Below are 16,426 nucleotides of genomic sequence, written 5' to 3'. Positions count from 1 at the left end.
TGGATGATATATTGTTCCAGAAACAAATTGTGATATTATTGTAATTTTAAGACCATTTTGTGGTCAACTCTCAATAAATCGATTTTCTAAATGTTAGTTAACGTTGATAAAGTGATGTGTAGATGATAGTAGTTATTGTGTAGTCAATCTTCAAAAAAGGCAAACATTTTTAACAGATGTAATAACTAAATAATTACCTTTGTGACACAAACATGAAGTCTATTGGGAATAATTTCTACTGTGGCACTCAGAGACTAGTGTTAGCACAGCAGAGCAGCGATCAGCAGTAACAAGACTGGCACACTGCTTCATTAAACAATTTAAACCAACTCTGAGCTGAAGAAAATAACTCATAGCTCAGTCTGTTTCATCTCAAAAACCCTGTGCCTGCTCTGCATCTTGGACAGCAATGGCTCTGTCCGTAGTTTACGATGCAACAGAGAGGCTTCTCTCCACTGCTAAATATTAATACTAACACAGCAGGTGTCAATAAATGTAAGCTCAGTTAGGCTATGCACAATTTTAACAGCAGGGGCAAAAACTGGATTTATCAAAATGCTGAAACCTGTAAACAACCTGCTGAACAGGTAGAAAGATTATTTCCCAAAAATATTTCATACACAATAAGTTATGCTGTTTATTCTAGTATCATGTCCATATATTGTATGTTATGTTGGTAATGTTATTATTGTGACAGGCTTACTGTCTTCTTTTTGAGATATGATCTTATGTCAAAACTTTAATGTGTGTTTAGCAAGCCTGTGCAGATGTCAAAGCATAGGCTCAGACTTAGTTCAATCAAATGAGCTCTCTGCTTGGGGCAGCAGAGGAAAAGTTGTCTTGTCAAAACACTGGTGATTTTAGTGGTAAAGAAGCCCTTTTTTCAAAACGTTCTTCTCAGCACCTGTCACAACGAATCAGACTGTCTGCAAGAAAGAAGTGTCACAATTGAGACCAGAAAGTGACTATCAGTGCAGCTAAGACATCACACAGGAGGTGGCCACTGATTGACATTGCACATTACACAAGACTTATTTGTCACACTCACCCGTAGCTGCATTAACCAGTTATTTGGTACAGAATGGAGGATTGACAATTAGGCCTTGTCATAATAAAGCAGCTATTTCTGACCCTGTCACCATCTGTCACAAAAACAAATGAACATTTTTCTGCATCTGACATTTCAAAGTCTGACTCTGATCATAAACAAGTCTGTACTTCAGCTACTGCAACAATGCTTTGAATTTCATTAACCCAACAAAAGCTAGTAGGTTTTCTGTCTGCTTACAGTATGCGTCATAGACAAATGTCTAGCTCCACTGACACAATTGCCTTCGCAGACATTGATCTGTGATTGTAAGCAACCTTTTTCATGTCCCAACTGGGACAAGAGTGATTAAGCAAATCCATCATGCGTTAACAGGCCATTACACATCACCCAATTCACCAATGATGAGAAATCAAGTTCCATTGAAAAATCCATATACTCTACCCATAATTACTTTTGAGAAATCCGATGGGGAGAGTGAGTTTGAGTGATTGACTGTTGTTCAAGAGGAAAGCTTTTGCCAGGGTAGTCACTTGAGTGAAAGATATTTTGTATGTTTGGTCAGGGAATGTCATAAAGAGCACTGGTAAACAAATAACCATAGTTATTTCCACAGGTCACATCCAAGATATCACTCAATGTTTTTCTGGAACATTACCGGTGACAAACTGACTGAGACACAGTCGTAAAAGGGGAATGAAGGGTCACTGGCCTGTGTGGTGGAGGTGAAGGAGGGCGACCTACAGGTCATCCAGTGTGGATAGGGGTTGGCTTTGTTTGAACAAATGACTATGGCTGACAGTTTTTTTGTCTTGTTTGTTTATGGTAGTGAGCAGCTGAACAGACAGTGTAACAGTAATGTCCATCTTGAGTTTTGCCTCAAGGTCATTTTTTAATCAAGTCTGGGTTACCACTCCAAGTCAAAAAATAACAAGGGAGAGTTGTTCTGTGAGGGCGGTGGAGAGTTGTACTCCTGAATCATTAAAGAAAAAGGAAAAATATTTTTTTAAAGAGCAAAAAAAAATAAGTTCCTGTTGCAGTGAGACAGACCCGTGGGGAAGTCTAGCCATTTCAAAGGCCAAACAAAACAAGACAGACATGTTGTCTTCACTTCACTCTTGGAAAACTTGAAGGCTTTTCTACACATGAGGCGTTTAATCCGCACTTTTTAGTCTTCTGTCTCAAATATGTGACACAGAACTGGTATGCTTTCATCTAAATAAATACAATTGTCTACACAGGCCGTGAAACAGCTCATGTTTCACTCATGCTGCATATGTATAACTGTGACCTAAAGTGGATTTTTATGCTTCAAGTCTATTTTCTTCAATTTTACACTCATAAAAACAGTGAGTGAGTGGTGGGTTGTGACCAGGTGACCTACACATCCTCTCATGGAGGAGAGCTCTGCTAACATGCTGCTTTTGCTACGCCAGCTGCGCAGACACTGTGTAAGAAAGCTTCGATGGAAAAGAACAAATTGCAAAAAGGATATTTTTTCCCACTGACTACAGCTGTATTGAGCAACAAATCTGTTGAGCAACAACTGCCACATTTATTGTGACCAAAAACAACATGAACTCAGTCCAAAAGTTTCTGATACAAGCATATAAAAGTTTTATGTTGTCATAAAAAATAAACAAAGATTTGAGACATAACTGGATATTCTTTTGTTGAAAAAATGGTACCAAAAGTTTTCAAGAGTCTTGAGTTGTGTTTTTTCCTCAAAGTGACTATATGTACTATAACTATGATAATCACAGGAAAAGAACTTTAAGAAACATTTAGTGAGGGTTATACTTCGCTGAAAACAAGGCCCCAACATTTCCCAAAAATTAAAATTTACGACTTCTAAAAGTTCTCCTCTACAATTATCAAGGATTTCAAAGCCTTTCAGTGTCTCCTACTGACTTGAATTCTTGTCGTTGAAACTTTACCCTCCAGATTGCCCAGGGAGATAAAGACAACTGGAAAAACAGGTTGTTTGGCCTCAGTGTAGGCCTAATGCAGTAGAACGGCAGGGTGCCTCACCTTAGCAGCGGTAGCTAAGGGACATTCTATGGCCCTTCTATTCAAAGTCCTCTGAATAAGTAGGGGAGGGCTCGCACCAGACAGGGCAATTTGCCAGAGAGCTAGCCAATAGAGCTAAGCCAAGACGAGGTTAAACTATTGTTTTGGCTTAACAAGCAAGAGTGAGCAAGGACAAAAGAAAAGGGGACAAAAGAATAGTAAGAAAATACCTGACCACTGAAGTGTGACACATCAACTTATTTTGTTACTTTTATAATAACAGGGAAGTTGAAAAAGGTATATACTGATATGAAAAGCAGCACTTATGGGAATGGAGATATATAGATGAATAAAGAGGATACAACCACTTTCAGAGTTCAGGACGGCCCAGTCACAAAACACACACCTGTACGTCATCTAATTTTAATTTTCTTCACTGACACATTGCAACAATGCTATGGTGAAAAATGTACACTTACCCATGCATGTCAATTAGATCCACTTGTAAATAAATCCTTTTTATTCCTTTTTATTGTTAGGCACTTATTCCAGAGAGAAAGAGAGAGAGATTGTGTGTATCCAAATCCTAGAAAAGAAAATCCCGCAGTATCCACGAAAGATTATCCCTGAACAATGTCTTACAAAAAAGTCTGAGAGAAAGTATTCTCCAGTTCCTCCTCAGTTATTCCATTCACAGTGTTTCATTAAAGCAGAGGAACTGTCTTTTGGCTCTCCAGCAATATGTCTCCAGCTGTGGCTTTAGCGCAATGTGGCTTGGGGAGAGATCCTTCAGAGGCAGCGCTTGTTCACACACTGAACTGGTGTTCAGGGGCTGCCTGGGAGAAGCCAAACCCACCATGTGATGTCACTGGTGTCAAATTTCAGTGTAAAGAGGGAGGAGGCTTGAGGTCCTTACCTTTTTGAACCTTGACCAATGAGAGACAATTTTGTGGTGCACCTGCATGTAAAAAAACAGGTTTGACGTATAAGTACACGTGATGTTATGTATTCCCGCAGCTTAGTGACTCCATTATGTTTTATCTATTGATCACCTTCTAGGGAGAGAATGTGATCTAATATAAGCTCGTATGCAGGCTTATGATAAACCTGACAAAAAAAAGGTAGGCTATCTGACTTGTTCAACATCCCAGATTCTGCATTAAAAATGAAACTCCTGCATGTATTTAAAAGCCATTTCAACATGTCATTACCACTGAAACTAAGGGCTTAACAAAGTGTGACCTTCAAACACACACAAGCCTTCCCAAGGGGCTGTGCCAATGTCCTGTGATATGTTTTGTGAGTAATGAAACCATTTCAAAAATAATTTGACCCCTACCTCTCTCTCTCTCTCTCTCTCTCTCTCTCTCTCTCTCTCTCTCTCTCTCTCTCTCTCTCTCTCTCTCTCTCTCTCTCTCTCTTAATAAAGGGGAAGAAAATAAATATGCAAAATCCTTATTCTGAAATCAGCAAGTCGTTGAGTGTACAAACTCACATACAGCTCCCCAACACACTGGTTCTCACTCCCTCCGGTCAAACTCTGCTAGCCATGGAGCTAATCATCCACAACAGATGTTCAGAAATGTTCAGTCGGATTTATGACGGAGCTCAGAGGAACAGCCAAGTCAGCCTCTGGTGCTGTTTTTCTCTTCCGTCCTACAAGGACAAGGGATTGCACTGAGAGAGGATGTCAGCACAACCATTCTCTTCCCCCAAAATTCCCTCGCTCACTGAGATTCACCATCCGAGACGACAGCGCCTTAATAGATCACAGAGCCTCGGGACCTTGGGGAGAGGTTTGCTCATTTATCCCAATAATACTGTGTGGACTGTAACTTGACTCATCCAGCAATGCTTCAACAATGTTTCGCCCTCCACGTAATGATGTTTTTTTTATATCAGTGTCATTGCTGACGCTGGAAGCCATGACCTAGACCGAGACAAATGTTTTTAGATAAGGACATACATAATATCATGTAGCATTAATAATTAAATCATGCTTTGCAACTAAATCATAATAAGTCAGTACTTTCTGAAAGGGAAAATAAACTTTCAGGAATGTCTATACTGTTGTCTGCTGCATTTCCTATAAATCTGAACAGGGCAGTGCTACTGAGAACATAACAAAAGATATTCAAAGCACTTATGAGGGTTTCCACTAAGAGCAGTAATGCTGAAAACTCTTCTGGGCTTAAAGTCTGCTGAAAGAAATGGCGAACTGCAACGTGTTCCACATTTCTCTTTGTTGTTAAGAATGAGAGACAGTCAAATCTTACTGGAGGCTCTGAATCTGGGCATACGACAGACTTCAGCGAGAGAAACAATTATTTCATCTCTAATGTTTCTTCTAGTTTATAACAAACAGGATTTTGGTTGTTTGATTAAAAAATAATTATGTATGCCCTACTATACATACATGTGTATATATGTTCAGCAGTAATCTTTTTAATAAAAAATGAGCATTCAGGCATGTAATATGGACAAAAAGCTCCTCAAATCAATATAAATACCTTAAATGTACATTACAAGTATCTGCAAAAGGAGAACACCCAATGCAGAAATTGTAGATACCTTACAAAGACATGACCTTCTGGAGAATAATTATTACACCCACACAGGCCTGAGGAAAGGAGAAAAGTATGGATGTGGGTGTGAACAGTCTCTGCCAACTGAACTCAAATGTGTCTGAGATTAAATCGCGAAACAAATCACACAGTAGTAAAAGGTGGAAGTAATGATTATACACAGCAGAGTGGGAGATAATTAATTGTAAGCTACAGTAATGTAGTGTAGTGTGTCAGTTGTATGACATAAGCCATTTCATCTCTAGTGTAATCTCATTTTAGCACAATGTAAAACTCAAAACAGAGATGGACTCTAGCATCAATCCCCTATACCAGATTAAAACTGTTGCCTCGAGTGAGTTTTTGTAGCTGAGGCAGTTTTAAGATTTATCTTTGCCCCACCCCCCAAAGGTTTGAATAGACTTGGAAACACCCCCTACCAAGTCCACTGAGAGAATTTATAACACTGTGACAGCCACCCATCCCCCACTCATTTCATTAGACTGAAAAAAGGTTGACAACCTCTTCAATCCAAAAGGAGCCGGCCTCTCGCTGACTTAAGCCAGTCTGCTAACAATACCCATCTAACATATTCTGCTGTAGGAGAAAGCTTGTTATTGCAAGTTTTTCCATGCATAAAATCAGTTGTGCAGCTCCAGGGTGATCTGCAGGTGAAGAACACCTGAATCAACCCAGACACCTCAGCTCCTCTGTGGCAGCTACAGTCATCATCTGATGGGAAACAGTGCTGGCTGCTGTAGGATGGGATGAATCACATAGGCCCTGAGCTTTATCAATATAACTGTCTGCACCATCTAAAAAGCCTGCCAAAACATTTTAACAAGGTTCAGCTTTGGCGTAAGAAAATATGTTGGTTTTTTTTGTCTATGGTCAGAAAAGCACACAGTGACTGAATCAAGGATTTGTATCATTACAAGAATGTACTGTATTTGCAGCATTTTGAAACACTGCAGTCTGCTATCTAAAACTAAATGTACTATCATCTATATGTAAAATACTGACATAAAAAAAAAGTCCTTAAATGGCATCCAAATAGACATGCTTTATTTTCCCTTGACACAGGGGTCACTGATCACAATTCAGGCTGCATGCCAGAGAAAAAATGCTGACCTGTGTCATAAACAGTGAGCTGTGAAAGTCAGAGTGCTGCTGCTGATGGGCTCTTAAGACTTGTACTATGTCATCATGTCCAAAAGCACAGCTGGGCAACACCTGTTAGCTTCCCAGCCCAATTCACAATTTACTGAGGCTTGGATGCTGCCGTTGTCTGGCTGTTGGCTAATTTACCTCCAGGTTGTCATGGTGGTGGTAACTGAATCACATACTTGGATCATATTTGAACTTACAAACATTGATTAAGAGTATTTGCAAATTATTAACATACAGTAATCCCAGCCTGTAATCTAGGATGTGATATATTACAGGAGTGCTTAAGTAAGCACTCCTGCAACATATCTCCTATCCTTTATGTGTAGCACATTAATGATGTGGAAGCTATACAAGTACATCTAAATATATCTAACTGTCATTTGCGTGACTCAAGATCGCAAATTATGTTTAGGTAGAGTCAGAGATTCTGGATAGAAATTAGTTCATAACACTTTTTGTCAAATTCAGCAAATATCTGCTTGTTTACTGTTCTGTGTGTGTGCTGGTTTTCATACACAGCCCTGGCTCAGTAAATGGGAAACAAATAAAGTGGCTCGGACTGAGCCATAAAACACTATTCCAGCCAGTCAACAGGGGACGTTCGTGCTCGTGCACAGGACAGGAGAAGGTCATCAGAGCAGCTGTCTGTGTTAGGATATGACAGTCTACCGTCTCCAGCACCAGTTCAATGCTGGGAGAGGATTGGCGAACTGGACAGAGAGAGGCCATGGCAAATTCGCAGAGAAAGTATTTTTTCATGAGCAGATACACTTCCATTTTATTAAATGTATAAATCCACGCTGAATTTGAGACAGTCTGATGGAAACCACCCGCTTTTCTTTACACTCTGAGTCTGTTTCTGTTGCGTTAAGTGAAGCATAATCTGACCAGGCAGCGGGTTACATCACACAAATATGCCACTGTATATGTGTTTTCAACGTATTAACCGCATCAATGAATCGATAAATACAAACACTGTTCATTTCTTCCCATGGAGCCGACTTGCAAACTCTTTTGTTTTCGGTAAATTTGTCAGCCAGCCTGGTGAAGGCAGTTTGGCCGACTGATGTCCTCTCAGCTCTCCCGGAGCTGCAGCTGACAAACGGCTGCTTCTGTGGACAGAGACACTGAACACTGGTCGAATGAGGGGAGGAGAGGCCATGAAGAGCCGGAGAGTGTTAATGGGCTGTTGTGCTCAAAGAGACTATTTATTTATTTATTTTCACTTGTGATTATATGTAAAGGAACAGGGGTGACTCTACAGCTAACACATCACTCTGAATTTCGCCATATTTCTCTTTTAGTTGTTGGTAATGGGTGTCTTCAAATTTGGAGGTGAGGAGCTTCTGAAGGAGCATGAAGGGAGGGCTGTTTGGGTGTTTAGGTCACGGCAGATAGAAAGAGAGAGTGGCGGTTGTGCAAGCTAGAGAGTAAATGAAGAGAGGAATCGGCAGTAGCGAGAACTAAGCTGTGATTCAGAGTAATAAAACATTATTTCTGATTTTTTTACGTCGGTTAAGCTCTAAAGCACAAACAAACACACCCACACCTCTGCACAACCTTGTGGGATGGTGCTGCATTGCCGGACAATGGCTCCAGCGCTGAGAGGGAAGTGACAGGAGGTGTGAAAGAGACAAGGACAGTTGGAGACAGAGCACATAAAAACACAGATAAGACTGCCTTCACTGCGCTGACCTTCAGTGAGTGTCTACGTGTGTGTGTGTGTGTGTGTGTGTGTGTGTGTGTGTGTGTGTGTGTGTGTGTGTGTGTGTGTGTGTGTGTGTGTGTGTGTGTGTGTGTGTGTGTGTGCCTCTATAGATATGTGGCTGTATGTAGAGTATGTGAATTTGTGCATGTGTCACTGGGCCTCTGTGCCTATATGCAGTATGTGTCCATAGAGGTGGGTGTGACTGCATGCCTATATTGACTTGTTAGTTACAGACAGAATGAGAAGTACAGAAAAAAAGAAATAAAACTAAGACAAGTGGAGAAATGATAGAAGAATTTTCCTACGACTCGTTGAAAATCAAAAACAACTAGCGCTCTCCATTACACTCTGCTGCTGACAACTAGCGGGGCACACTCTCTGAGGGGAACAGCAGAGCATGCCGCCGAATGCATGAGACAAATCATTTTTATCTGGGACCCCGGCGGGTATTGACAAACCGGGGATGCATTTAGATAGCCCAATTAAAATGGGGGAAATGAAGCAACATTGAGGCACTTTACAGCACTGTGCTCCCTCTCTACCCTCTGGCCCCCCTGAGCTCCCTGAGCCTCTCCAGAGACTGACTTCCTTGCATACTACACTCATCGGGGGGTACGGGGGTGGCAATGAAAGCAAAGAAGCGTGTGGCTCAGAAAAGTCGCTTTGAGGTGATATGCAGTCGGGAGAGGCGGTAATGTTCAGGAGACGCAAAAGTGACATAACATCATTTTTACACAGTCCTATTGAGGCGTGAGTTGCAGCTCCAGCACTGAGGAGATCTCCAACGGTTGATAAGGAATATAGCAGGGTCAGGAACAACGTGCAAGACAAAGGACTCGATGCAACTCTGTGCAACTTCAAAGGGTAAGTTAGTAATCAATGATATGGATGTTGGCTTCATTTATCCAAACGTGTCTTAGCGGATGACCTTCAATGTCATACACTCGCTTGCTCCACAGTCCTGTACGGTTCAATTTGCTTCTTTCCTCACCTGAATATGTCTCCTGCAGTGTAATTTTCAGACCCCTGTTTGTCTTTTTGATCAATGATCATCCCAGTGAGATTACTGTCAGGTGGGTTTTTTGGAACAGATAGCTGCCTCAGTACTGATAAACAACAAAAATCCCATTCATCTGTTTCCTTCAAGTTTACTAAAAGGTTACGAAACCCGGGGTGTCACAACATGTCTCAGCTTCTGTGTAGCTGGAGACGGTATGATAGCAGAAGCGGGCTGCTTAATTTTCCAATCAAGCAAAGGTGAATGGGGAGAAAGAGCAATGCTGTGATGTGCTGTGACCAGCTGTTCAGCAGTGTTACATTTCACAGGTTAGCGTCAACAGATCTGCAGAGAGATGCAAGCTGTTTCTCCAATGCATCCTGTTTTTTTAGGCTATTGTCAGTGGAAAATTTGATATTGCTGCCTCTTTTATTATGTTTCTCTCCCTTAATATTTATAAACCCTGTTGTTAAAAATTGCCAGTTACAAACTACTGCCATTTAATAACCACTGCAGTTAATAAAATGAAGTCTATTATTTAACTCATCTTGAGAGAATAAGACAAATCCCCCAACCCTAAACAAAGCCACACTTCATTATGTCCAGTCTTTTGATGTTTTAGGGTGTACTTTTCCTTTAAACCAAATACTCCCATTGAGATAAGAAATCAAGGTAGACTAGGCTTAGAGACCAACATTACAACAAGAATAACAGTTGCAGACAAACATGCGATGTACACAAGAATACAAAGAGTGTACCATCCAACAGTAGCTGCTGGTTTCTGCAGTACCTCAGCTGGAGTGAGCATGCTGTGTACTGTGGAGACTTTGATGAATTTGGAAGACTTTCAGTGAGAGATTCCTAATAAAAGCGCTGCAGAGCAGTCTCTCCCAACCTGAGGAGGCTACACTTTGTCTCTGACAAGACAGCCTTCCACATGTTTTACCTCAATACATTTTTGCCTCACACCGAGGATAACGTGCTAGCACTCAAGAAGATAAGTAGCCTGACTGGCTACAGTGAAAAAGTGTTAACTGCTTCTCAAACACACTCTAAGCTTCGTGGCTTTTCAATGTCAGTATATATTAGACTTCAACCACACAAAAACAACATATGACTCTATGTTGTGCTTGTCACTGGAATCAGTTTCCAAAGAACAAACCAGTGTTGTTCTAATAAAACATGTTATTATTCTAATAATTTCCCATTGGCATGCAGAAAAAAGCAAGTTATACACAAAGGGATGCGTTCAAAAAACACAAATGAACTTCAGCATTGTTAATGGCCCTCATTAGAAAATCTCCCCAAGCCTCGCAGCAGAGTGCATCACTTTGCTGGAATCAAAGGGAGGAGGACATTAAATTATTCCCTCTGTTGGAGAAGGCTTCTTTCACTGTTAAATGGAAATAAACCACAAATAATGAACTACGCTCCTTCATGAATCACTATAATGGTCAGAGTACTTGGATCTTGGAATACCTTGAAAATATATATAAATAGTTAAAGGATTATATTTATAAGTAGGTGAGATTTTGTCACTCTGAGTTTTAAAAGTTGTGTAACAAATGAAGATTTGTGGATGAATTATCTCGTTACATTCTTCCAGCCAAGTAGGAAAAACCCTTAAAATATGCTGCACTTCCAAATGTCTCCCATTCATCCAAACAATGATGTGAACATGAGCACCCACGCGCACACACACACACACACACACACACACACACAAACCATTACAACAGATGAAAAGCATGTCAAATAAAAGAGTAATCCATCACTCGTGCCATTTTGCGTTTGCAGGGTCCCTTTCTTTAACAATGGCTTGACTGACAGGGAAAGATAAGGGCCCTCTGTTGACCAAAACAGTGAACACATGGAAAATGATGGCAAAGTCATCACTCTACGGCAAAAAGAAACACAAATTGTATGATGTTGTGTATGAAATTATAACAATTTTTAGAGAATGACAAGACAAGAAAAAATCAAAATGTCTGTCTTACTGCTATCTTAAATCTCTATGTCCAAACTTAAGCTTGGACCATACTTAACTTGACAATTAATAGTGATACTGGATCTTTACATTTCAGAGATATCAAATGATTAACATTAGCTGATGATTGTCCAGTAAAAAGGAATATTCTGAATTGTTAATATTCTTATCAAATAATATATAAATGAAGAAAACTGGGCAGTCCACCACATCTTCACTTCTTCTCTATTCATTAACCATTCATAGCAGGGAGTAACAAATGGACTTCAACCGCCTGACTAGAAAGCTAACCCAAAATAATTAAGGATATTAAATATTAAACATAAAGCTTCTTATTATAGCATCAGTGCCTCATAAATTTATAGAGAATAGATGAGTGGATTAATTTGAGCGCTAATGAATAAGAAAGGCGCTCATTTCCCTTTTCTCCCATTCAACTTAATTTAGCCCTTTAACAGTTACACCTTCTATTACTTATCTCGGGGATTTCTGGCACATACTGTAACTGGCGAAAACAGATCAGGCAGACGGCATTCAGGGCATTGGTATCTATAGTTATAAAAGAGAAATCTGCAGCTAAAAGTGCAAGCTAATAATGACAAAGATCTGAGCTTAAGTGCTCAAATGGGAAAGCCCTGTGCACGTTTTTACCTCTTGACGGGGACGTTTTTTGTTGAATGTAGACGTGCTAAAGTGCAGTGCTCTCTGAGGCGGTATAAAAATAAAAAAAAAATAAAAAAAACTGTACTTCAAGAGACAGTTTTGCCTGTGGAAAAGCTAGACTGGGGAAAATACCTGCACTTCATATCTTTAATTCAGACAGCAACAAAAGTTCTAACCACCAAGCTTATATGCATGTAATAATATTTGATAGGTGTTACATCATTTCAATGGCAATTTCAAATTGATGTGCCATATGGTTTGTTACATGGCCACAAGCGTGGAACTCAAAGCCTGAAAAAAAGGGTTATTGCGTTATTTTGTGATCTCGTGAATCCAGCTGTCTTTGTTAAGGTCTCAAAAAGACGAAAAAACATTTCCCCAGAACGTCTCACTTCCTTTGCCCGCGCTTCCTTGAACTACAATGTCTAAGCTTACAAAGACTGACGGGACTTTCACAGTAAAGTCAGGCCAACTGTCAGGTCGCTCTCAGACACCAGTGGATCATGCCAGGGGGGAAGAAAATCCCAAGTAGAGATTTCAGAGACGTGATCAGCACACAAAGCAGAAATGAAGAACATGGCGAGACCCTTTTCTTGTTAGAGATCAAAGACCAAACCATGTTTTTACAATTTTAGTGAATTCTAAATATTCTTTAAATTATTAATTTCCCTTGAATGTTGTGTAAGTTGTTTATAGTTGGTTAATTAGAAAAAAACAGAAGATGCAACACTATTTCAATTAATTAAATGAATCCTCTCATAATTAAGATCCCATTTAACTCATGAGGGCTAAATTGTCATCCAAGTGCACCACAAAAGATGTTTTTCAAGCTTCAGGGTTTACTCGATGATCAAGTTAGGACACTAAATTAAATTAGATAGATTTGTTCTGATCATGGGTTCTGTATGACTGAGTGTTCACACTGGGTGTGGCGAGGGGATCGGCATTCCCAGAGTTACTAAATTCCATTAAGGCTCCCTACTGTCTAACCACACTGTAAAAAAAAATTGTAATATAACAGAATTTTACTGTCTATTTTACAGATTTTTTCTGTATTTTTAAAATAACATTTAATTTACAAAAATAGACTGTGTTTTTACATGTCAAATGTAAAATAACATTAAATAACTGTAACTGTGAAAATACACTATATTTCTGTTCTTTTACAAAAAAAACCCATTAGAAATACATATATTTATTGTTAAAATACATTCACAAATGTATCGTAAATTCACAAATATTTGTCTGTTATTTAATGGAATAAACTGTAAAATTCAACTTTAAAACCCTAAAAAAGAGGAAAAAATAATTTAAAATTACTGAGGAATTAATAGTAAAAATTTGTAATTTTACTATAATTTCTTTGTTATTTGACTAATATTTTCATTGAAAATAAATACAATTATTCTCATTTCTAGATGGTAACATTATATTAATAAATTATATTTATTTTGAAAGGACATCTAAAGAGACACAGGGAAAGGGGAAAGCTTGAGAGGGTGAATAATAAAGAGTTGGACTTGAACTGATGCAGCATCAGCACTAAGTGAGCTGCAATTAAATGCTTTCAATAAAGCATTTTTTTTCCCTTCCCTGGCACAACAGTATTGTTCTGGACATTTCTGTGAATAAAGTTAAAAAAATGTTTTTAAAAAAGCGCGGTTCCCGTTTGGGTTGGTCAGAAACTGTCTGTTTCGACGTGACACTTGACTCGAGCAAGATCAACAACCAACGCGCCGCGGTTGCGGTTCCAGACTTCCTGCTCGCCCGACAGAACTTTGTGCGGACAGCAGCTAACGTCGAGGCTCGAGGAAGGACGACGGTAGACGGCAAGTATCAAACTGAAGCTGAGTAGCATTAGTTTTATTTACCACCGTGCCTCTGAGTTTACTCACTCCGCAAAAGGCACAGAATACGCCGGCATGTTGTCAATTGAAATGTTAGCTAACCAAAAAGCATGGCCGCTGTCTGCCAGCTGCATTTACTGTAGTATTCAGCCAGACCAGCTACTAACTTTAGCTTGCCATTGCGTTTGCTTTTGCGAACTAACTGACACAGGCGGAGAAAAAGATGAACAGTTGTTTAGAGCTGCAACAATGAACAGATACATTTTCACTAGTTTTTTTGTCCATAACTTCCACTGTATGACTTGAAATGGCATGATTTTTGGCTAGAATAGGAAGCTTAATTTTATGTAACTTTTCAATATCTGGTTTTGAATTTTTTTCTAATGTCAATAATCCACTATTGCAAAAAAAACAACAAAAAAACTCTTCTAGCCCCCACCTGTTCCTTTCTTTTCACGAGTGCTCAGAGCAATTTTAAGTGTACTTTCTTCCAAAGAAGAGAGAACAGATATTTTATAAATGATACTGAGATTTGGTAATGGTTTATTTCAACCAGTTACTCTTTCTTAAAACAAATATTTTGATCTTCCTCTTGCCTTTTTCAAGGTTTTTCAAATCTTCATTTTGGTGCAACACTAGTCACTGGTCAACATGAAATTCAAACAATACTGAAAAATATGTAAAGGATAAGCTAATGGTCATCTTTTAGTTAATTGAGGGGAGATTGGCGAACACAGTTTAGGTTAACTATTTCACAGTCAATAGCATTTATTTTGATTTTGGCAAATTTCATGTTTCATAAATGTGTTTTTATTTTTTTCTTTCTCTCTGCAGATAAATGATGAGTTGATTTCATGGAGTAAACTGAAAAAGTGAGTACTGCACTGCAGTTAAGGATGTCAAAACATTACACCTGTCATAGTTGTGGTGCTTCAGTGAATACCCTAAAAGGGTACGTGATGCATCAAGGGCTTCATAAAAATGAGCCACATTATCAGTATGCATGTTGTATGGAAAGTTGTAAGTTTCGGTTCAGAAATTACAATGCTTTTAAATGTCATGTTTACCGCCATCATCGGCGGTCATCTACCGTGTCACAGTCTCAAACTTTGCAGGCACCCTTTCTATGTCAGCTTCCACATTGTCAGAAACAGTTGATCGACCTTCTCTGTCACCTAAAATCTCACATTTCAAGAAGTTTCTTCTACTACTCCTCAAGTACTTCAATGAAGAAGAAGAACAGATGTTCTACAAAGTGGATCAAACAACCCTGCCCTCTGAAGTGGACTGTGCTGGACTTCCAAGTACACCATGTATTGTTGTTTGCGGTATGAATATTTATCTTTCTCCACCACAATAAATTAAAACCAAAAAACAGAAAACTATTAGTACTATTACTTTGTTATTGTTGTACTGGACTCAGTTGTAAGATGATAATTTAATTGTATTTTTCTCTTGTCTTTCTCTTGTCCCTGTACACAACAGGAAACTCGACTTTGGCGGCAGAGAATTTCATGCTGTCTGTTGACCAGACCATTGTGAATGGCCACATCAGAATCTTCAGTGATGCTCTTTTGCTGATGTTTGGTTCGTACTACTGTATGAACATATCTTACCCAGCAGCCCAAGCATCAACTTTGGAGTTCTTACAGAGGTAAGACACCACTAGTCAATTCAATACATCAAAATAAGATATATAATGCACATACTGTAAAACTGAGCACTGCTCAAGTGCTGAAATGCTGAAATACTCACCTGTTGGTCACAATGTGGTACATTCTCACACCTTTAAGTTCATGATCCACCCATCAATTTATTTTATTTGGATATTATATTTATTTGGGGGAATGCTTAGAGATTTGTGGAGGTGCAGGTGCTTTACTTTCAGCCTACATGCAGAGCAGGAAAGCCTGACTGTGCATGAGCACTCATGCCAGGAATCACTCAGACCAGACAGGAGCCAGCACTGCCACTGAGGAGGCCCCACTAGGAGGTGGAGTTGGGTCGCGGAGAGAAGCAGCGTGGAGCTGCCGAGATGGACCTGTGTTGTGGATATTTCTGTGGGCTGAAGTTAGTTTACTGTTCTGCTCAGCTGTTGGATAATGTTATTAATCTCAGGAGGCTGGAGGAACTTTACTGAAGATGGTGCTGGGTCCTGTCCGGTCTGGGAGACCCGTCTCCTGCCATGAGTAGTTGCAGTTGGCAGATAGATCTCCGGTCAGGCTTTCCTGCTGTGCATGTAGGCTGAAAGTAAAGCACCTGTACTTCCACAAGTCTCCAGGCATTTCCTGAATTTATCAAAAGGCCACAATAACAAAATAATAAAATCAAGACTTCCCTCAGACTGAGGGAAGCGTTGCTGCCATTTCACACCAAACCCCCTCTGACCACCTTCAAACATTCAAACACATTCAAACACATTCATACACAAT

General features: G+C 39.6%; 1 protein-coding gene across 3 annotated transcripts in view; it reads right to left on the bottom strand.

Annotated features, from left to right (window-relative positions):
• The window catches only part of LOC133990931 (receptor-type tyrosine-protein phosphatase F), a 177,747-nt gene that overhangs the window by 123,739 nt on the left and 37,582 nt on the right, over positions 1 to 16,426 (bottom strand). Inside the window, exon 1 of one of the 3 annotated variants that reach the window (XM_062429356.1) lies at positions 3,538 to 3,850. The exons of the other annotated variants lie outside the window; for them this stretch is intronic. The gene's annotated coding sequence lies outside the window, so the exon portion shown is untranslated. Of the gene's footprint in view, positions 1 to 3,537; positions 3,851 to 16,426 lie in introns of those variants that run through there. 3 annotated transcript variants of the gene reach the window in all.

The sequence above is a fragment of the Scomber scombrus genome, chromosome 11 (assembly GCF_963691925.1).
Source record: "Scomber scombrus chromosome 11, fScoSco1.1, whole genome shotgun sequence".
In the NCBI taxonomy this organism is placed as follows: domain Eukaryota; kingdom Metazoa; phylum Chordata; class Actinopteri; order Scombriformes; family Scombridae; genus Scomber; species Scomber scombrus.
This window is presented reverse-complemented; position numbering and strand designations above follow the sequence as displayed.